At 41.5% G+C, this 21,394-nt stretch overlaps 1 long non-coding RNA gene across 9 annotated transcripts in view; it reads right to left on the minus strand.

Moving 5' to 3' along the window:
* Positions 1 to 21,394, minus strand: part of LOC114100399 (uncharacterized) — a 238,501-nt gene that overhangs the window by 156,847 nt on the left and 60,260 nt on the right. For all 9 annotated transcript variants that reach the window (XR_011706769.1, XR_003584062.3, XR_011706767.1 and 6 more), the window contains exons 3-6: positions 11,708 to 11,754; positions 10,193 to 10,278; positions 2,746 to 2,882; positions 543 to 739 (exon numbers count right to left, since the gene is read on the minus strand). This is a non-coding gene — a long non-coding RNA (uncharacterized lncRNA). The remainder of the gene's footprint in view (positions 1 to 542; positions 740 to 2,745; positions 2,883 to 10,192; positions 10,279 to 11,707; positions 11,755 to 21,394) is intronic.

A 21,394-nucleotide genomic window follows, 5' to 3' on the forward strand; every position in this document is an offset into this window, starting at 1 on the left:
GGTTGTAAAGGATGAATAGGAGCTTACTAGACAGCTGGGGAGACAGAGGAAACATCACAGGCAAAAGCATCAGAGTGATACATTCAGGAATACAAGGAAGTCCTTTAACATGGGAGAGTCGGACAACAAGGTTGAGATAAAGGGGAGAGAGTAAAGGCCTTCTCAGCCGTGCCTAGGAGTTTGGGTTTATTCTCCAGCCTGTAGAGAGGCTTGGCGGGAGATAACATCAGATTTGTACTTTAGAAAACAGTCTCTGACTCTGGGTCTCAAGTCCCTTCCATACTCTGGGCTGAATGGCCTTGGACAAGACCCTTCCATATTCTGGGCCTCAGTTTTACCCACTTTGCAGTGGGCAGATGAGACCCTCTTTGCCATGTCACACAATCTGCAAGTCTGTGGTTACCCTGCACGCGTTGGTGCTGCTCGGGGCCCCTTCGGTTTGCATGCGTCTGACACAGTAAATTCACCGAGTCCTTTCTAATGATCAGAGTCACAATTTGCCTGGAGTTTTTGTGAACGGCTAAAACCCTCTTGGGGCTCACCATTCCACCAGCATGTGAAGGGCCTTGTTCCCAGCTCCCTGGTGAGGATGAGAAGTGAGGACTCCATCGTGGCCCCGGGGAAGGGCTGACATTTGGTAAGATGTCTGTATTTAACTCCCGCAGCTTGACATCTGTTTCCAATTAATTTGTCCGGGTTAGGAGGGATGCCGGCCAGAGCACAGGATTCCAGCTCAGTCCTAGAGAAACGGAGAGAGGCAGCCACAAGGGTTAAGCTGAGCCTGGTCCCCCACTGGGTACCCCTACCCCATATCCCACCGCCAGAGTGCCTTGACCTTCAGGAACCCCCAGCCTGCAAGGCACCCAAGACCTGGTCCACGCCCACCTCTGCAGTTTTCACTTCAGCAATGCCAGGTGTCTTTTGAAGAATGTTTTAAAAATATGGATGTACTGAAAAGAGGCTGGGCACCAACATTTGCTTCAAGGACATGGCACCATTGTCCCTCCAAATTCTCAAGTCAGAACATTTGCTATCTCCCTTCCCTTCACTCATTCCCAACATCCTGCAATGGGAGCGGGGACTAAGGGATAGTCTTAGTGAGACTGAGGTAGGCAGGAGCCCCATCAGACCTAGATGACAGTAGGAAGGAGTGTGTGTTTAACCAAGGTCTTGTGGGAAGTGACATGGTCCGATTTACATATTTAAAATAACTCTCTGGCTGTTCATGGAGAATGGGTTGAACAAAGGCAAGACTCGGAAAGGTCCTTGAACTCCACTGTCTATCCCAGCTTCCGCTGGCCACCGGAAGCACTTGAAATGTGGCTAGTGTGATCAAGAAACTGAATATTTTTATTTTCTTTAAATTAAACTTAAAATCAAATACTACTTTATTCAGCTATTTAAAAACTTTTATGTATGTTTGGAACAACTTAGGTATGTGAATCTACTTTTCCAACTGTAAATTATATAACATCTAAATGCAGGCCAAGTGTTTCTGATGAAGATTTAGCATTCTCCCTGAAATGTGCTGTAGGTGTAAAGCGCATGTGAGATTTTGAAGCTTCAGACAAAAAATAAAATTAAATAAAGACGAAGGTAAGGTGTCTCGATATTGGTTTATACTGATGATGTTAAAATGAATATAATGAGTTAAATAAAAAAGACTACTCCACATTGAAGTCACATATTTTTGTTTTATTTTATTTTTTCAATGTAGCCCCCAAGAAAATGTAAACGTTGGTGCCCAGCCCTTACTGTGCTTCCACAGGAGAGCACAGAGTTGGAAGGAATGATGGTCAGTTAGACTAGGGTAGTAGTGGTAGCTACTAAAAGGAGATGACAAATAGGAGTTTCAGAGGTTGCCTTGGCAGAGATCTGGCTGATAAACAGGATGTAGGGAATGAGTGAAGAAGGGAAGGGAGATATCAAATGTTCTGGCTTGAGAATTTGGAGGGTCAACGGTGCCATGTCCTTGAAGCAATGGCAGGGGACCTAGGGTTTCTTAGGGTCATGCCAGATGTTATATTTTGGATACAGGGTGTCCCCCCCAAATTCCTGCGTTAATATAGGAATATTCAGAGGCAAAATAATTAGATTATGAGAGCTATACCTAATTGGTTCATCCTAGTTGTAATGGAGTAACTGGGTGGTAATTGTAGGCAGGTGGGACATGGCTGGAGGAGGTCACAGGGGTGTGCCCTGGAAAGGTACATCTTCCCTGCAGTCCCTTCCCCTTGCTCTCTCTGTTTTCTGGCCACCATGAGCTGAGCAGATTTCCTCCATTAAACCCTTCCACCATGATGTTCTGCTTCATCTCATGCCCAGAGCAATGGAGTCGCCAACCGTGAACTGAACCTCTGAAATAAACTTTTCCTCCTCTTAACTTATTCTTGTCAGATATATTGGTCACAGCAACAAAAAGCTGACTAATACACCTTGCAGGTTTGAGATGCCTGCAAGGTGTCAAGCAGACAGTTGGATAGGCAGGCCTCATACCCAAAAGCAAAGTCTGGGATCTAAATTTGGAAGCAACCATTTGGGAAAACTGCATCCCTCCTCTGTGTAAGCACCTCACCACAGACAGACAGACAGACAGAGAGTTATCTCAGTTACGACAAGATATTTTGAACATGAAATGTTCTCTCTGGCGTTGCATCTTCTCTGGATACAAACAGCTCTCTCCTCTTCATTACCCTTCCCCCCACAGATGCCCCTTCCTTGGCTCACCCGCCCCCTCAAACTCACCAGGCAAAACACTGTGTCGAAGGCACCCATAGCAGGCAGTCTTCAGCAGCAAACTGTGGGTCAGGATGTTTGCACAAATGCCTCACAGCATCATTTATCTTGAGCGATGTCAACTCGAAAAATGTTAGTTCATGTCACTGTCAGAGTAAATGCCAAAAATTAGCTTTCTTTCATCAGAAAACGGAATAATTAACTTTGCAACTGTTTCCAAAACTGCTAATTAATGGGTTTTACCCACTTGATTTGTCAGGCTACACTGTGAGCTGAACAGCAGCCTCAGCCCCTGGAGGATTCCCGTTCTCCCCTTCTCTCTGTCCTCGACAAAAGTTGGAAGAAGTTATAGGTAAACAAGGGGAAGGCGAGTGAGGCCAGAGGAAAACACTGCTATTTTGGAGGAAGGAGTTTTTCTTTTTCTTTCGGTCTTCTGCCACCTTTCTCTCCTAGGTCATTGTCTCCTGTTGACCTCAAAATTGCAGGGCTCATTGTCCCTAAACTCAGAGGTCAAATCAGATTCCTGTCTGTCTCCCTCACCCAAGGTGGGAGAGCCCTAGAGGCAGACAGAGGAGGATTCAAAGGCCAGCTCTGGTCCTTATCAGCTGTGTGACCTTAAGCAAGACACTCCCTTCTCATAACCTCTCTTTCCTCTTCTATAAAATGGGATTCATGGTAGCAACACCAGGTTGCTAAGAGCTTAAAGGTAATAACAAATTAAAGCCTCAGGCACCGTAGTTCAGATACAGGAAATCCTTCAATGACAAGGCTGTTACTCCATCTTTTCCCGTCTCCTCCATCCCCACGGACCTGGCCAGGCTCAGGGTGGATTTCACCTGGATTGTTGCCTCTTCGCTGAGAACCAGCTTGCCCTCTGTGGTTGCCGGAGAAATTTCCCCACTGCGCAAATCTGAGCATTGGCGAGACTGGATTATTGGTCCCAATTCTGACACAATTGTATCAGGATTATATATCCACACCCTATGCCCTGTAACTTTCCAGGGTCTCCAATTTCAGGTGGAGTGGACTTGCACACGGCACTGATTTTTTTTTTTAATTGTGGTAAAACACCCATAATAGAAAATTTGCCATCTTCTCTTTCACCAGGCTGCTGAAATACCAGTTGCCAAGAGCATTGCCTTCTCTGGAGAATGGCCATTGGCTCACCAGATCTGTCAGATTATAGCCAGTGGATTAACCAGGGAGGGGTGTATGAAGGGCTTTGTGGGGAGACAAATGCTAGAGCAATTTTGGCTTCAGGGCTTTCCTCAGAACCAAGCCCAAACTGACATCACATCTTTACTGAAATTCTTTCTGCTGCTTCCTTAACCTCCTGCTCCTGAGAGCTGGCCCCAGAGAAACATTGTCATGATGATGCTCATGAGCAGGAAGAAGTGGTTGTCCTGTAGGCCACCGAGATTTGGGGCACTTTGTTACATGCACTAAGAACTGATACAACTAGAATCCATAAAACACGGAACACTATCTAGCCATTAAGAATGATGGGAGTTCAATGTGTTGACTTCAAAACACATCAACAATGCGATTTTGCTTTTTAAAAAAGTTGGTCACAAAACAGCATGTATGACAGTAGTCTTTCTGCTAAAAAAAAACTGACACCTGGTCCCATTTGGATTTTCATCTACAGTGAAATCTCTGGCAGGGTTTTGAAGGAGTTAACAGTGTTTATCCTGTGTGCTGGGATGATAGATAATTGTGACTTTGTCTTTGCACTTATTTTAGACCATTTGGTGTTTAAATGGAATTTTATCTTTTTATTTAAGCTTCTTAAAGCAAAAAGAAAAAATGTTACTCTCTTACTCATTTTTAAGCATATACTTCAGTAGCATGGGGTACGTTCACATTATATACTGCATCTTGGGGTCTCTCCTCACCTGCAGAACTGAAACCCTATACTCATTCATTGGTAACTTCACATCCCTTCCTCCCTGCAGCCTGGAAACCATCATTCCACGTCTGTCTCCATGAATTTGATGACTCCTGGTCATTCATAGAAGTTATATCATACAGTATATGTCTCCGTGACTGGCTTTTTCACTTAACAGATGTCCTCAAGGCTCACCCTTGTCATAGCCTGGATCAGAATCTCCTTCCTCTTTAAGGCTGAATAATACTCCCATTGATGTTGGACTTGGCCACGTGACTTACTTTGGCCAATGAAATATTAGCAGAAGGACATGCGGTGCACAGAGCCTTAAGTGAGCTGGTGTAGCGGGACCTGGCCTCTAAGGCTCCAGTGAAATGCCATGAGGAGACCGCGCCCCATATAGCTGCCAACTCTTCAGCCTGGATCCCCAAATGACAAATAGACTTGAGTCCCCCTGGAGGCCTAGAGTCCAGCCTGTTGCAACCAAATCCAGTCAAGGTAAATGGATACTTAAATGACCCATAAGCATAAAGCATTTGGGAATTGGTTTTTAGGTGGCAAAAACTAACACGAAACATGTTACTCTCTCTTCCTACTGCGTGCTGTTGACTGTCTCCAAGAACTCCGCCCCCCAACTTTAGCTGGGATCTGTGTTCTAGCATAAAGGGTAGAGGGTGGGCTGCAGGAGGCAGGCTATGGACAGGAAGCTGCAAAGGTGGTCTAAGCAGGACTGAAGAAGACTCAAGGTAGCGAGGGCCTGGCCAGCATGCACTAATCTAGGACTTGTTTCAGGATGTCACAGACCCACAGTGCTGGGACTAGGGCCCCTGAGGATCCCTTCCCTACAACCCCACCCCTGTCAAGTGACCTCCCAAGTTCCTCAAATATGTACTTGCAAGCAGAGAGGAAGGCTCTTGATACCCCATCTTTTTTTTCCCCAATTAAACTTCAGGTTGATACCCCATCTTGTCCCTGCTCAAGGACTGCTTTCCCATCACAGCATGTCCCAAGGGCTGCAGTGACCCAGCACAGAGTCTGCTGGTGAATTCCATCCCTGATCAAATACCTATTGTCCATAGAAGTATACGACAGACACAGTTCCTGCCCACCTGGAACTGGCATTGTTATCAAGGAGATGGGACCTAACACACATATAATAGAACACGAGGATAAAAGCAGACCCTACCAAGTCGTTGCTAGCTACAGTCATTATTCTAGGTGTTTTGGGTAAACTATTAGATTTAATAGTCACTACATCCCTAAGAAAGAATTAGTATTTTTTTTATTTCGTTTTTACAGAATGAAGAAAGATTCGGTAGTTTACCGCTGCTGCAGACCAGTGAAGCCGGAATTTGGGGACCAGCAGTCTGACTCTAGACTCACCTCCCTGACCATTTCCCCGCTGCCTCACACTCATTCCTTTATTTAACTGTTTATTGAGTGTCTACTCTGTGCCAGGCCTGGAAATCTCTGTCATTGAATAAAATAGGCAAAAATCCCTGGAGCTTCCAGTTCAGTGCAAGGACAGACATTAGTAAAATTGAAAGATAAGCCCTGTCGTATGTTGTAAGAGGATATTCTGTAGAGAACAGTAAAGCAGAAGCTCAGTGATGGGGACCCTCTCTTAGATTGGTCAGATGGATACCTAGGGTGCTCCAGGAGGACACCTCTGTGGAGATGGATGTCTAAGCAGAGACTTCAAGGAGATGAAGGAATCAGTCACACAAGTACTAAGGGAATAGCATTCCAGACAAAGGGAACAGTACATGCAAAGACCTACGGGCAGGAATGTGCCTGCCTTCTTCCAGGAATAACAAGGAAACCAAAATGGTTGGGGCAGAGAGACCAAGAAGATGCAGGAAAGAAATGAGGCTGAAAATGGTGCAGGGGGCTGGGGTTATAGCTCAACGGTAGAGCACCTGCCTAGTATGTGTGAGGCACTGGGTTCAATCCTCAGCACCACACACACAAAAAAAAAATTGATAAATAAAATTTTAAAAAGGTATTGTGTCCATCTACAACCAAAAATATATTTTTTAAAAAAAACACATAGTGCAGGACCATTGATGAAGGACTTTGGGGCCATTTCAAAGGACTTTGGGACATGGAGAAGCCTTCCATACATATTGCTGAGTGAAAGAAGCCAGTCTGAAAAGCTACATACTATATGATTCCATCTCTGTGACATCTCAGGAAAGATAAAGTTACAAAGATGCTAAAATCGTCAGTGGCTGCCTGAGGTTCTGGAGGAGGCCAGCAGGGGTGACCAGGTGGAGCACAGGGGAGTTTAGGGAAACACTTCCGAGTGGAGCTGTCACAATGGTTCTGACAAACCCATACAATGCACAAAGAAAGAATGAACCCTAGTGCACATTACAGACTTTAGTCAATCACAGTGATTGGGTATTGTTTATCAACTGTCACAAATGTGCCACACCCTGTAAGTAACAGAGAGGGGCGAGGAAGAGGGGCAATGGGGGAACTCTGTATTTTCCACTCAGTCTTCCTATAACCCTAAAATTTCCCTAAACCATGAAGACTGTTTATTTCTTAAAATAGAAAATGGACTGGCTATTGTATAGGAGATGAGGAGACATCCGAGGCCAGAGAGGACCCACATCCTCTGATTTTTTTTCCAGCAGGATCCCTTGGGCTGCTCTGCAGGGAACTAAAGGGGCCAAGGCTGAGGGTGGCAGAAAGTGAAGCCACTGAACAATCCAGGCAAGAGGCAGAGGTGTTTTAGACTGAGTGGTGGCTGCCGTGAGGTCAGAGCAGCAGAATAGAACCAACAGGATCTTCTAATGGATATGGGGTCAGAGGGTCAGGTGGAAGCCCCACCCAGCATCCTGCTGCTTACCAGTGGCAAAATAAGCACATACTCATATGTCAGACAACGTGGAAAATAGCCATGATGATTTATCTATTATTATATAATTTTAGGAGATTATCAATATGACCCAATAATCCTAACTCTGAGTATATACCCAAAGAAATTGAAATTATGTGTTCATTTCAGTTTCTGTTTTTGTTTTTGTTTTGAGAGGGGTGGGGTGCCAGGGATTGAACCCAGGCACTTAACCACTGAGCCATATCCCCAGCCCTTTTTATGTTTTATTTTGAAACAGGGTCTCACTGAATTGCTTGGGGCCTCACTAACTTGCTGAGGCTGGCTTTGAACTTGCAATTTTCCTGCCTCGCGCTCTAGAGCTGCTAGGGTTACAGGCAAGTGTCACCACACCCAGATTCATTTCAGAACTATTAACAGTATCAAGACAAGATATGGAAACAACCAAAGTGTCCATCAAGAGAAGAGTTCATAAAGAAAATGCGGCAGGCGCACACACACACACACACACAAAGGAATCGTACTCAGCCATTAAAAAGGAGGAAATTCTGTCATTCCTAACATCAATGGAACTGGAGGGACTTATGCTAAGTGAAATAAGATAAACCAGGCACAGAAAAGAAAAACATAATTTCACTTATGTGGAAGCTAAAAAAGTGGATCTCATGAAAATAGAGAGCAGAAAAGTGGCTACCAGAGGCCGAGAGGAAGAGGGGGAAATTTGGGATGGGCAGACATTGATCAAAGCCTCACTGAGATTGGTGACACATTTAGGATGGGGTGCAAGTGGGTGGAAGAACCAAACAATCCTGAGACCCCTGGGACCCTGGGGAATGCAACTGAGTAAAGTTCCTCTCTTCCTCTGTCTCTCTCTCTCTTTCTTCCTGGCCAATCAGCCAAGAGCTTTTATCTGCATTTTGTAGATGTAACATACATGGAACCAGAATGAGCCCAGGGTTGGTGACACCAGTGGTTGGCCCATTAGGGATGACCTAGCTGTCAGATCAGAATGGATGCAGTTATGACTTGGTCTTGCTACCATTTTTCTGTTTATAACACTCTTGATTATTTCATCGTATAAGCCATTTAATCTATGATTAGCAAGTTGCTAAAATTCTTGCAATCTATATGTGAAACATGTCTTGTGAATTCTGCCTGAGTCTCCCAAGCTATCTCATTGTGTATATGTAACACATCCACTAAGTTTTGCCTGCCTGGTAAGCCGCCAGTTTATGTGCCAGATACTTCTATGCCAAATACTTCCTAGGAGGTTCATTCATCTTTTGGGTTTTTTTTTTTTTTTTTTTTTTTTTTTTTGTCCTTTACAGTTGAATTTCATATTCTCATACAATGAGGCAAACACAGACTACACTTTCACACCACCCACTGACTGCCCTGCAAATCCACCACCTCCACCCCACGTAAGCTGCAACCATCTTTCATGGATCAACTCTTAACTTTTCTGCTGCTGCCATACTGACCACCCCACAGCATCCAGAGGGTAGTTTCTGAAGGGGAAAGGGCTCTCGGCTCAGCCTGGCTATGAAGCCTGAACCCCTGATTGGCAGCAAGACCTATCTTGATAAAAGCCTCAACTCTCTCCCCATCACTTCAAGCCCCACCATTCCTACTCTCCCCACAATATGCTCACCATCAGCCCTGCCTTTGCCTATACCCTGCCTAGAATGAGCCCTTCCCCGTGGGTCTGCTCAAATCCTACAATCTCAAGACCCAGCTCAGCATCGCTTCCCCTGGGAACCATTCTTGGATTCTCTCCCCAATAAATATTCAGGAAGGAAAGAAAGAAAAGAGAGGTGCTGGGGGAAGAGAGGATAGAGAGAGAGAAAAGGAAGAAGAGACTCACAATCAACTCAGTAGAGAAAAGAATACTGCCAGAGGTGATAATTGCCCAGCCTCTTTAGGCATGTAGACAAGGGAAAGACTGAATGGTGTTTGGGGAAAACCAATCAAGGAAATGATTCAGCATTCAGCAGAACATGCAATTGGACCAGATGCAATCTACCATCTTGCCATGGAGTCTGGGTGTTCCAATTACCTCTGCATGTAAAACAAAGGGCCCCAATACTTTGTGGCTTGAAACAGCAACTGTTTTATTGGGTCTCATGATTCTGTGGGAGAGTTCACCTGGGCCTTTTTCTACTCTGTGTGGCGGTGACTATGCTTACTTGGTATTCATATGGGCTGGGCAGGGCTGGAGGGTCCACCATGGCATTTCTCAGACTTGTGGATCTCAGCAGGAACTGGAAACCTACTCCTCCCCATCTCCATGTGGACACTAGGCCTGTCTGGTGTGTCTAGCAGTGTGGTCAGGCTTCTGACATGGCAGCTCAGACTTCAGGAGACCAAGTGGGAGCTGCCAGTGCATTTGAAAACTAGGCCCAGAACTGGCATAGTGTCATATTTTTCCCTATTCTACTGGTTAAACAGTCACAGGTCAGCCCAGATTCAAATAGGGGGTAAGTAGATTTTCCCTCTTGATGAAAGGAGAATCAAGCAAATTGCAGCCATCCCTAAAATCCTGGAGTAAAGGTAATGAACACAGCTCCAGAAAGACTGACCAGGCCTGGGAACAGAAAGCAGCTCCCAAAACCCCAGGGAACAACGACTATGAGAAATAATAGATATTTATTGTCATTCAAAACCAGGCAGTTGGGGGAGGGGAGGTAATTTGTCACACAACAATAGACTACAAATCCACTCACCTTCTCCAAAGCTGTCCTTCTGTTCATGTCCAAGACAGGGTCCTGGGTGGTTTTGTATTTCAAGATGGAAACCTGAAGTTGGAGAACTTAAGAAATTTATGAGACCAGATCTTCAAAATCTATCCTCAGGGGCAATTCTCATTCATGTATTTATTTAACAAATATTTGTGAGTGCCTAGCCTGAACTCTGCACTAAACAAAATGCTGGAGGGAAGGAAGGTGTGTTAAAGCAGATGGAGTCCCCAAAATTATGGGCCTCTCTAAGAAGATCCTGCTCCAGGCCCTGTCCTGCCCATAACCTGAAGGTTCTCCCCGTGGCATTTATTGCCAGATGAAAATGGGCCCGTGCCACTTTATTATTCACATTCTCTGCTCCAAGACCTCCCGGTCTTCTATGTCTTCATCTGTCTCCTTGGCTTCTGACCACTGGGCTCATTTCTGTTATCAACCCTCAGCCCACTGCTTGGCTTAATTCTGCCTTCTGACTTCCTCATAAGCCACAATCTCCCCAAGTTCCAAATCAGATGCAAATACCATGCCATCGCAGGGCATCAGAGCTCAGAGCCAGACCCGGAAGTCATGCCAACACTCCGGAAGTTGTTCAGGATTCATTCTTCCCTGTGCCTCCACAGGCCAGCTCCTCCCTCAGCTGAACACTGAGAGGAACATCCCTGGGTGTGTGAGGAACACAGCCCTGGCTCTCTGCTTCCCCTTGGGCCTGAGCCATTGTCCCCAGCCAGCCAGGCGCATCTCTCGGAAGCACCATCTCCTCGGGCACTTTTTCCTGCTCTGTCTGGATTGGGCTCATTTACTAAAAATTAGTTGGGAATGAAAAAAGCCCCTAGTTTATTAGCGTGCTATTATTCCCCACCCGCCATCCCCTGCAGCATGATGGATTGCCTGGTGAGGGGACACAGCCCCAGCCTGGGAGTGAGCAAGCTCTGATCGGTCCCCGGCGCAGACAGATGGGGAGGCCGAGTCCTGACCATGATTGATTAGCTCCGCAAAGCCTGTTGAGCGGAGTTCCATCAAGATTGATGCTTTCTCCTCATAACAGCATTTCCAAAAAGTTTCTATTACATTTTGATTATGTTTATAGAATCTCGCTGGTCCGGGGGAAGATGCAATCTCGTTCCTTCCCTGTGTGCATCTGCGTGGGCCGCCACAGTGCCTCGCACATCCCTGCCTGCTTGGCCTCTGCAGAGTGACCCGCACTTTCTGGGCAGTACACAAGGACTTGTGTGGCCTCCCAAGATCAAGCTGGAGGAAGCTAATGTCCATTGTCCCAGTGCCCAAAGGCCAGCTTCATGGCAGCTCTGATTTCCAAGGTCCAACTACCTCAAGGACTCTCAGGCTTGGGCCTGAAAGTAACAGTAACCCCCTAAGCAAAGGTCATTTTCTGAGATCTGCATGCTGTCTGGAAAGAGACTGGGGACCCGCATTTTTCTACCTGGTTCCCAAGGACACAGTAAGACCAGGTCAAGTGTATGATAAATACCATTTTCAAACACTTACCTGAATCTGTGTGTGCATGTGTCTCCCCCACTTTATTCCACAGGCATCTGAGTGATACACAGGAAATGATGAAAAAGGAATAAAGAAGAATAATTAGGAAAAAGCAAATCCGGCTAGAAAGTCAAGACCAAAAGGGAAAAAAATAAATAAATGTATATGCAGCACATAAAATCCTACACAGTCTTTATGCTTGGGCCTTTAATGTGGTCTGAGTTTCCTGACAGTCCAAGTGAAAAGGAAAATAAAAATCAGTTATTTTGTTTTATTCTTGATGTCACTGTTAGGAAAAACTTTTCCAAAAAAGCCAGTTCCTTGCAGGAATCACAAGGTTTCTTCAGGTTTTATTCTAAAAGAAATCTGTACCAAAAAATACAAGAAGACTTTCTCAGAGAGTCCAAGAGACTTTAAGAATTATGTTAAACTAGGGTTTCTCAACTTTAACACCATTAACATTATGAGATAAATAATTCCTTGTTTGAGGGCTGTCCTATGAACTATAGTGTAGTTTGTTTGTGGTCTCTACCCACTGGATGCCAGAAGCAAACCTGCCTCAAGTTATGACAGCCGAAAATGTCTCCAGGCACTGTCAAATATTCCCAGGGGTGGAGTTGCTAGAGTTCACAAATAAAAGTTCTGGATGCCCAGTTGAATTTGAATTTCAGATTTATAAAATGAATAACACTTTAGTATAAGTATGCCCCATGCAATATTTATTACATGACCTATTTATGCTAAAACAGTGTTTTTTTTCATCTGAAATTCAAATGTAACTGGCCATCCTGCATTGTATCAGTAACCCCATCTGATTGGCAACATCCTCTGATGGGAACCTTTCAAACATGATGCATTGCAAAGTACCCACTCACCACTCCCCAGGCCATATTTTTTAATGTGCTATAATGATGCAAACATATTTTTCTCCAGTGCTTCTTCTAATTCATAGATGACCAATTGCTCATCTTCTATTTTGTATCTCAGCAGTAAAACTTAATTGTGACATATCTTTAAAATAAATGACATGCTTTTTTTTTTCCAAAACAAAATAATAGTTCAAGACTCTAGTTAAGAACAGCTGAGTTCAACAATGCCTTCCAAGTAGCCCTTTGGGTAATGCAGCCGATGGAACGGTTCCATAAGGCTGTTTTTTTTAGCATCCATAGAAGAAATGGAGGGCATAACCCTAAAATGTAACTTAGGAAGAACAATTCTACAGAGTTATGAACAATATCATCTTTCCACACTTTTCTCTGACAGTCCTGCGTGATCTAGAGATAAAACTCAGAGATATTATGCTCAACCTGTCCCTAGCCTAACTGCCCAGAATTCCTCTCACAAAGGCAATGCGATGGTAGCTCCCCTGGGCCTGATGGCCCCATACTAGCTTCCTGAAGCTCCTGGGACTCTGAAGAAGGCTCAAACCATCTTTAGCAATGATCCATTCTCTCAAAATAGCTAAAAGAGAGGACTTTATTTTTACCACAAATAAATTAAAAGTATTTGAGGTAATAGATATGCTAATTAGCCTGATTTGATCATTCCACATGTATACCTATATCAAAACACCACATTGTATTAGTATGTTAATAATTTTGTGTGTGTGTGTGTGTGTGTGTGGTGCTGGGGACTGAACCCAGGGCCTTGTGCATGTGAGGCAAGCACTCTACCAACTGAGCTACATCCCCAGCCCCATAAAAAATTTTTAATTTAATTTAAAGAGAAGAAAAATCTATCCTAGGGTTACTCAATTCTAAAAATTAACTAGGCATTTGGGAAAATAGGGATTGGATTTTTTTTTCTCACTCTTTATACTAAAATAAATCTCAAATATAAAATGAAATATAAATTAAATCTCAAAAATTTTAAGAATAGGGGCTGGGGTTGTGGCTCAGAGGAAAAGCGCTCTCCTAGCATGCATGAGGCACTGGGTTCAAAATCTATCTGTGTGTTCATGGCCTTTGCTTACGGGGTTACTTTACTTTCAGGCTCAGCACCACATAAAAACTAAATAAAGGTATTGTGTCCACCTTCTACTAAAGAATAAGTGTTTTTAAAAACTTGAAGAATAAACATGAAATTGAAGGGCTGGGCTGTGGCACAGTAGTAGAGAGTTCACCTAGCATGTGTGAGGCACTGGGTTCGATCCTCAGCACCACATAAAAATAAAATAAAGGTATTGTGTTCACCTACAACTCAATATATATATATATATATATATATATATATATATATATATATATATATATATTTTTTTTTTTTTTTTTTTTTTTTTTTTTTAAACCGTAAAGAGAAAAAGTTTATTTGAGGGCTCATGGTTTCAGAGGTCTTAGACCATAGAAGGCTGGCTCTGTTCCTTGGGGCTCCAGGTGAGGCTGAACATTGTGGTGGGAGAGTGTGGGGAAGAAGCTCATATTGAAAGCAGAGAGAAAGATTCACCTCTCCAGAAACAGATCAATACCCAAAGCCACGCCCCAATTCCTACCCCTCCAGCCACACCCTACCACTTCAGTGAATCCCATTAGGAGGGTTTAACTCACAGATAGGCTAAAGTCATAACCCAATCATTTCTCCGAACTTTCTTGTATTGTCTCACGTGTGAGCTTTCAGGGGACACCTCACATCCAAACCATAACTTTTCACCTCTGGCCCCCCAAAAGCTCACACTCCTCTGACAATGCAAAATATTTAGCCCATCCCAAGAGTCCCCATAGTCTCTAGAGTTCTGAGATAGCTCAAGTAAAATTAAAAGCAATTTGCAAGTATTTAATATAGAATGGTACAGAGTAAAAATTTCCATTCACAAAAGTAGGGACATAGGAAGAAGGGATAGGACCCAAGCAACCCCGAAATCCAGCTGAGAAAACAAGACTTGGAGCTCCAGATCCAGGATCTGGGGCACATGGCATCATGATGTTGTCTTCAAAGGGCTTGTGTAGCTCTGTCCCTGTGGCCTTGTTTGTTGGAGCCCAAGTGGCCTTTCTGTTTGACTGGTCTCTGCGTTCCTAGGATAATGACCCACATTACTGGTATTTCTTAATTTGGGGGGTCTCCACTGCAGCTTTGGCTTCCTCTTCAAGCCTCCACACCTGGCCTTCTCAGGGAGTGCCCACAGGGATTCTGACCTTGCACTTTGCCTGGATTCCAAAGCCTTCCTTTGAAATCCTGGTGGAAGCCTCCACGACCCTCTTGCTCCAGTGTCCTGCATTCCTGTACCACCAGCACTACGTGGTTGACGCCAAGATCTGCTGCTATCTTGAGTAACAGCCCAGGCTCCAGGGACCCTGGCCGCAGCGGGCTCTGTGTGTCTGGGTGGCTGAGCACTTTGAAAAAACTTCCTCAGCCCCTTTGCGCAAGAAGGGTGCCCCACAGGTCTCTTCCCCAGAGAAATTTTGCTTTTACTCCCAGGAGCCTGAGATGGGTGTGGTCTTGCCAGCTTCTGAGCTGCCCTTAGGCCATCTTTCTTATTGTCTCTAGGCAAAGTCTTTAGTATTTTTTTAGTAGCAGTAATGTCTTTAACAACTGCAAGTCCCTTAGTCCCAGTTTTGCTCCCATCTTTCAAGTCCGAATTTTTCAAATCTTTCTGCTCTGCTTTCTGCTCCTGAATATCACAATAAACTTGGCTAAAAGCCGCCAGCAACATCCATGCCACCGCCTGAATGCTATGTTGCTTAGACATTTCCTCCGCCAGATTAAGAAGTCCATCACTTTTAAAATCAGTTTCATATAAAGTCTCAGGACATGGGCAAAATGCAGTCAACTTCTCAGCCAGAACATAACATGGATGGCCTCTACTCCAAATTCCAATAGAGTCCTCCTTTTCTGAACCCTCCTGAGCCCTGTCTCCACTGCTCGCGGTCCTTTTGGCTGTCTGGTCTTTTGACCTCCCACCAGAATCAGCCATGAAGCTCCGTTTACAACAATCCAAAGCATTTCCAGCTTGCTCTGCTACACATCTCAAAATTCCTCCCACCAATTCCAAGAAACTCCAAAAGCTTCTGACCCACATGGTCAGGTCTTGTCACAGCAATGACATTCCTTCTTGGTACCAATTTCGGTTTTAGTCAGCTTTTTGGCTGCTGTGAGTAAAGGATCTGACCAGAACAACTGTAAGGAGAAAAAGTTTATTTGAGGGCTCACGGTTTCAGAGGTCTTAATCCATGGAAGGCCGGCTGCATTCCTCGGGGCTCCAGGTGAGGCTGAACATCATGGTGGCAGAGTGTGTCAGAGGGAAGAACCAAAATATATATTTAAAAAAAAAAAAAAGTAAAGTAAAATTGAAGTAGTACTAGAAGAAGATATATAGTAGTTTTTTGGAATTTCAGGATGAGATAGGTTTTATGTGTCATCTTCTGGACTCAAGATCCAGATGAAATTGAATTTTAAAAATTTGAAGGATTTAACTACATTTAAAATTTTTAAGTCTCTGCATGACAAATGGAAAAACAAAACAGTGACAAACTCAGGGGGGAAATACCAGAAGTATGAAACAGACAGAGGACTGACTTCTCCATGACATAAAGATGAATTTACAAATAAATAAAAGTCTAAAATAGAAAATTGGTAGTGGGGAGGGACATTAATAGGGAGTTCCCAGAAAAAAGAAGCCCAATGTTTTCAAACACATGAAGAAGTCAACCTCACATTGCTACAAATTCAGATCACAATTCAAAACCTCTTTTTATCAATCATGGGTAAAAATCAAAATGTTTAATAACACGCTATGAGTAAGAGTGGAAGAAGCAGATACTAACAGCATTTAAGGTCTCTGCATGGTGCTCACCTTGGAAGGCATTTTGGTAGTATGCTTTCAAATTCTAAATGTACAAGTCCACTTCATGAATTTATTCCACAGGTATACTCATTACTGGGCACAAAGTTGTTCATACAAAGTCATTCATTAAGTATTTTTTTTTAGCAAAAGTTTGTCAATAAACTAAATGTCCACCAGTACAAAGCTTCACAGATAAATTATACTACATCCATGCAAAGAAGTGCTATCTGGCCATTTAAATGTAGAATGACTATAGAACATATAGTAATGAAGAATGATCTGCAAGGGATATTGTTAAGTGAAAAAAAGAAGGGGCTGAAGATGCAGAGAGGAAAGTAAGAAAATAGAAAATTACATGCAAATATGCTTTCTATATTTGTATCTATATGCCTGGGGAGTGACATACAAGAAACTGACCATATTGATTGCCTCTAGGAAGTGAACATAAGAAACCAGAATGAAGGATGAAAACAAGGTTTACTTTTTAATGAATACTCTTTTGAACTACTTGAATTTGTTTGCTATTCTTTTGTTTTGTTTTGTCTTGTTGAAATGCTAGCAATTAAACCCAGCATCTCATTTATGCTACCCCAGCTTTTTTTTTTTTTTTTTTTTTAATTTTAGTAGCTGGGATTTGGGCATGTTCCATCACTCCCAGATGTTTGGAGTTTTTTAACATAAAACCAACTGACCTTTGATAAGGGCATCAAGGATATACAATTGGGGGTCAAGGATATGGCACAGCAATAGACCCCTTGCCTAGCATGTGTGAGGTTGTGGGTTATATCCCCAATATCACACACACAAAAAAATAATACACAATGGGGAGAAGATAAACTCTTCAAGTGGTTTGGGCAAACTGTGTATCCATGTGCAAAAGAGTGAAATTGGACTTGGATTGAAATTGAAATTGAAATTGGATATTTTACAGAATACACAAAAATCAACTGAAAATGGATAAAAGACTTACATGTAAAACTTGAAACTGTAAAACTCCTGGAAGAAAGCATAGGATTTGAAAAGCTTCATAACATTGATCTTGGCAATGATTTTAAGGATATGACACTAAAAGCACAGGCAACAGAAAAACAAAAAATAGAGGGAACAACGTCAATCTAAAAAGTTTCTGCACAGCAAAGGAAACAATCAACAGTGAAGAGACAACCTACCGAATGGAAGAATCTATTTTCAAACCATATATTTGTAAGGGGTCAATATCCAACATATATAAAGAACTCCCACAACTCAGCAGCAAAAATAATATTAAAAATAATAGGTAAGTAAAATAATCTGATTAGAAGGTGGGCAAAGAATTTAGTCAACAGGTATACAAAAAAAAGTGCACAATATCACTAATCATCAGAAAAATGCAAACCAAAACCACAATGAGATGTCACTTATTACGATGGCTAATATCCAAAAAAAAAAAAAAAAAAAAACAAGTTTCAGCAAGGTAGCAGAGAAATTAGGGCCCTTGTACACTATTGGTGTTGATGTAAACAACAATTTTTAATTTTAAAATGCCCAGTTTTACTTAAAGAAATTTGCAGACTACAGACTACACAATAGACAGGTTTTAAAATTTATGCTGTAAAATATTTATTACAAAATTATTCATAATAATGAAAAATTGGAAACTACTTCAATGTCTAAAAATAGAAGACTGACTTAAATGGATTATGGTTTTTCCATACAGTATACTATTTGACAATTACTAAAAATCACATTCCATAAAGAATGACTTAGGGTAAGAGAAAATAATTAAGTGGAAAAAATCAGGTACAAAATAGTATTGCAGTATAATCCTGATTTTTTTCAAACACATATATATTTATATTGAGAAATATTAATGGGATAGAATGATATTCCAAAAATGTTAGGAACTGTGTTCCATGGTTGGTATATTAGCAAGTTATTTATATTCTCTTCTTTATCCTTTTCTATATATTCCATGTTTCCCATGAAGAAATATTAATTTTATTATTTAAAAACATTAAATATTATATGAAAAAGAAATAAATTCCTAATAGCCCTATCCTAAGATATATGTCAAATTCCCTCAGCTCTTACTACATACAGTAGTCTTGATACTGTCATTCAAGGTGTCCCACCTGTCCTGGTCACATGACTCCACCTCACCCAATCAGGCTGATTCCCGGGACTTTGTGTTTCAATGGATGATGCAAGAACAGAAAGGACAGAGATCATAGGTCCATTACTTGATCATAGGTCCATTACTTTCTGATAAACTGAATTCTATCCCCAAACCTGTACATACTGACCTGACATGCTCCAAAAAATTACTGGTCTTGCTCGCTTTAGCTAGAGTTTGCTCAATTCAGCCTACAACCAAAAAAATGTTCTAGTAGCTAGAATATATAAAGAAATCTCAAAATTCCCCAATTGAATACTAGTAAACCAAATTCTTCAACAGGTGATCATGTGTCATTTACTCCCTTAATGCAAAATTGGCTTAACATAGAAAGATCAATCAATGTAATACATCATATTAATAGCAAAAAGCTCATGATTATCTCAATAAACACAGGGAAAGCAAAATACAATGCCCCATTTTATGATTTTTTTTTAATTTAGCACATTAGAAACATAAGGAAACTTTCTCAACTTAATAAAGGCCTCCTATTAAAAGAAAATATGCACAGCTAACATCATACTTAATGGTGAGAGAGTGAATGCTTCCCTCCTAGGCCCCAAAATAAGGATGTCTACTTATATTTTTGCAATGAATAATTTAAAAATGAAATTTGAAAAGCAATTCCATTTACAATAACATCACAAAGAATAAAATACTTAGGAGCAAATTTAATAAAAAAAAAAAAGGTGTAAGACTCATGAACTAGAAGCTAGAAAATATCATTGAAAGGAGTTAAAGAAAACCCAAATAAACAGAAAGATAACTGATATTCATGTATTATAAGATATAATGTTAAAATAACAATGCTCCTCATATTGATCTATAGAATCAATGTAATTACCATCAAATCCCCATTGCCTTTTTGCAGAAATTGACATGCTGATTCTTAAAGTGCACATGGAAATGCAAGAATAGACCAAAAAAAATAGAATGAACAAAACAATCTTGTAAAGGTAGGACAAAAATTAGAGGACTCACAATTCCCACTTTTAAAATTCCTATTCAAAATGTCTTCTTTGATATAAGGAGAGTAACTAAGAACAGAGTAGGGTCGAAGAGCATGAGAAGAAGATTAACATTAAACAGGGATGAGAGGTGGGAGGGAAAGGGAGAGAGAAGGGAAATTGCATGGAAATGGAAGGAGACCCTCAGAGTTATACAAAAGTACATACAGGAGGAAGTGAGGGGAAAGGGAAAAATAATACAAGGGGGACAAATGAATGCCAGTAGAGGGGGCAGAGAGAGAAGAGGGGAGGGGAGGGGAGGGGAGGGGGGATAGTAGAGGATAGGAAAGGCAGCAGAACACAACAGACACTAGTATGGCAATATGTAAATCAATGGATGTGTAACTGATGTAATTCTGCAATCTGTATATGGGGTAAAAATGGGAGCTCATAACCCACTTGAATCAAAGTGTGAAATATGATATATCAAGAACTATGTAATGTTTTGAACAGCCAACAATAAAAAATTTTAAAAAAATTCCTATTCAGCTACAATAATCAAAACATTGTATTTCTGGCATAAAGACAGAAATATAGATAAATGGGATAGAATTCAAAAATAAGCACTTATATAATGGTCAAAATATTTTCAAGACAATCCAGTGAGGAATGAAACAGTATTAATAAAACTGCTGTGAACATTCATGGGAGGTAGGGAACCAAAAATGGGGTTAGGACACCTGGACATCCATATGCAAATACATGAAGTTGGGTCCCTACCTCACACCATATGGAAATTGACTCAGTCAATGAGACCTAAGTGTAAGAGTCAAATCCATGAAAATCTTAGAAGAAAACATAAGGGATACGTTTTCAGGTCCTTGGATTAGGCAATGGTCTCTTATGCATAATATCAAATACACAAACAACAGAATAAAAAAATAAACTAGACTTCATCAAAATTAAAAACATTTGTGCATCAAAAAATATTATCAAGAAAGTAAAGACAATCCACAGGATGGAAGATCATTTTTAAATCATATATCTAATAAGGAACTTCTATCTAGATTATATAAAGACTCCTTTAACTTAAAAAACAACTCAATTTTTAAAGAGGCAAATGATTTGGATAGACATTCCCCCAATATATACAATGGCCAATAAGTACATGAAAAGATATTCAATATCAAGCGTCGATCAGGAAATGTAAATCAAATCTGCAGTAATGTCCCCACTAGAATAACCATAATCAAGAATATGGCTAATAGCGAATGTTAGCAAGGGTATAGATAAATTGGAAACCTGGTGGGAATGTAAAATGGTGTAGCCCCTCAGGAAACCAGGTTGGCATTTCTTCAAAACCTAGAGGTATACCATAAAACCCAGTAATTCCATTCCTAAGTATACATGTAAGAGATTTAAAAACAAAACAAAAAAATCCAACATAAATGTTCACAGCATTATAATTCATAATAACCAAAAAGTGGAAACAACACAAATGTCCATTCTGGTTTCATTCTGGAGTCGGGTAATGCTCTGAAGTTAGAGAATGGTGATAGATGTTCAGTTCTATGACTGTGACTGTACCAGAAATGTCTCAGTCACATACTTTAAAAAGGTGAACTTTATGGTATGTGAATCGTATCTCAATAAAGCCATTGTTGGAAAGACAATGACAACACACACACACACACAAAAAAAAAAAAGTTTAAAAAAAAAAAAACCTCAATAGTGGAAAAGTAAACAACCCAATTAGAAAAATTTTCACAAGACATAAAGAGACATTTCACCAAAGATGATATACAGATGGAAATAAGCAC

This window comes from Marmota flaviventris, chromosome 2 (assembly GCF_047511675.1).
Source record: "Marmota flaviventris isolate mMarFla1 chromosome 2, mMarFla1.hap1, whole genome shotgun sequence".
NCBI classification, from domain to species: Eukaryota; Metazoa; Chordata; class Mammalia; order Rodentia; family Sciuridae; genus Marmota; species Marmota flaviventris.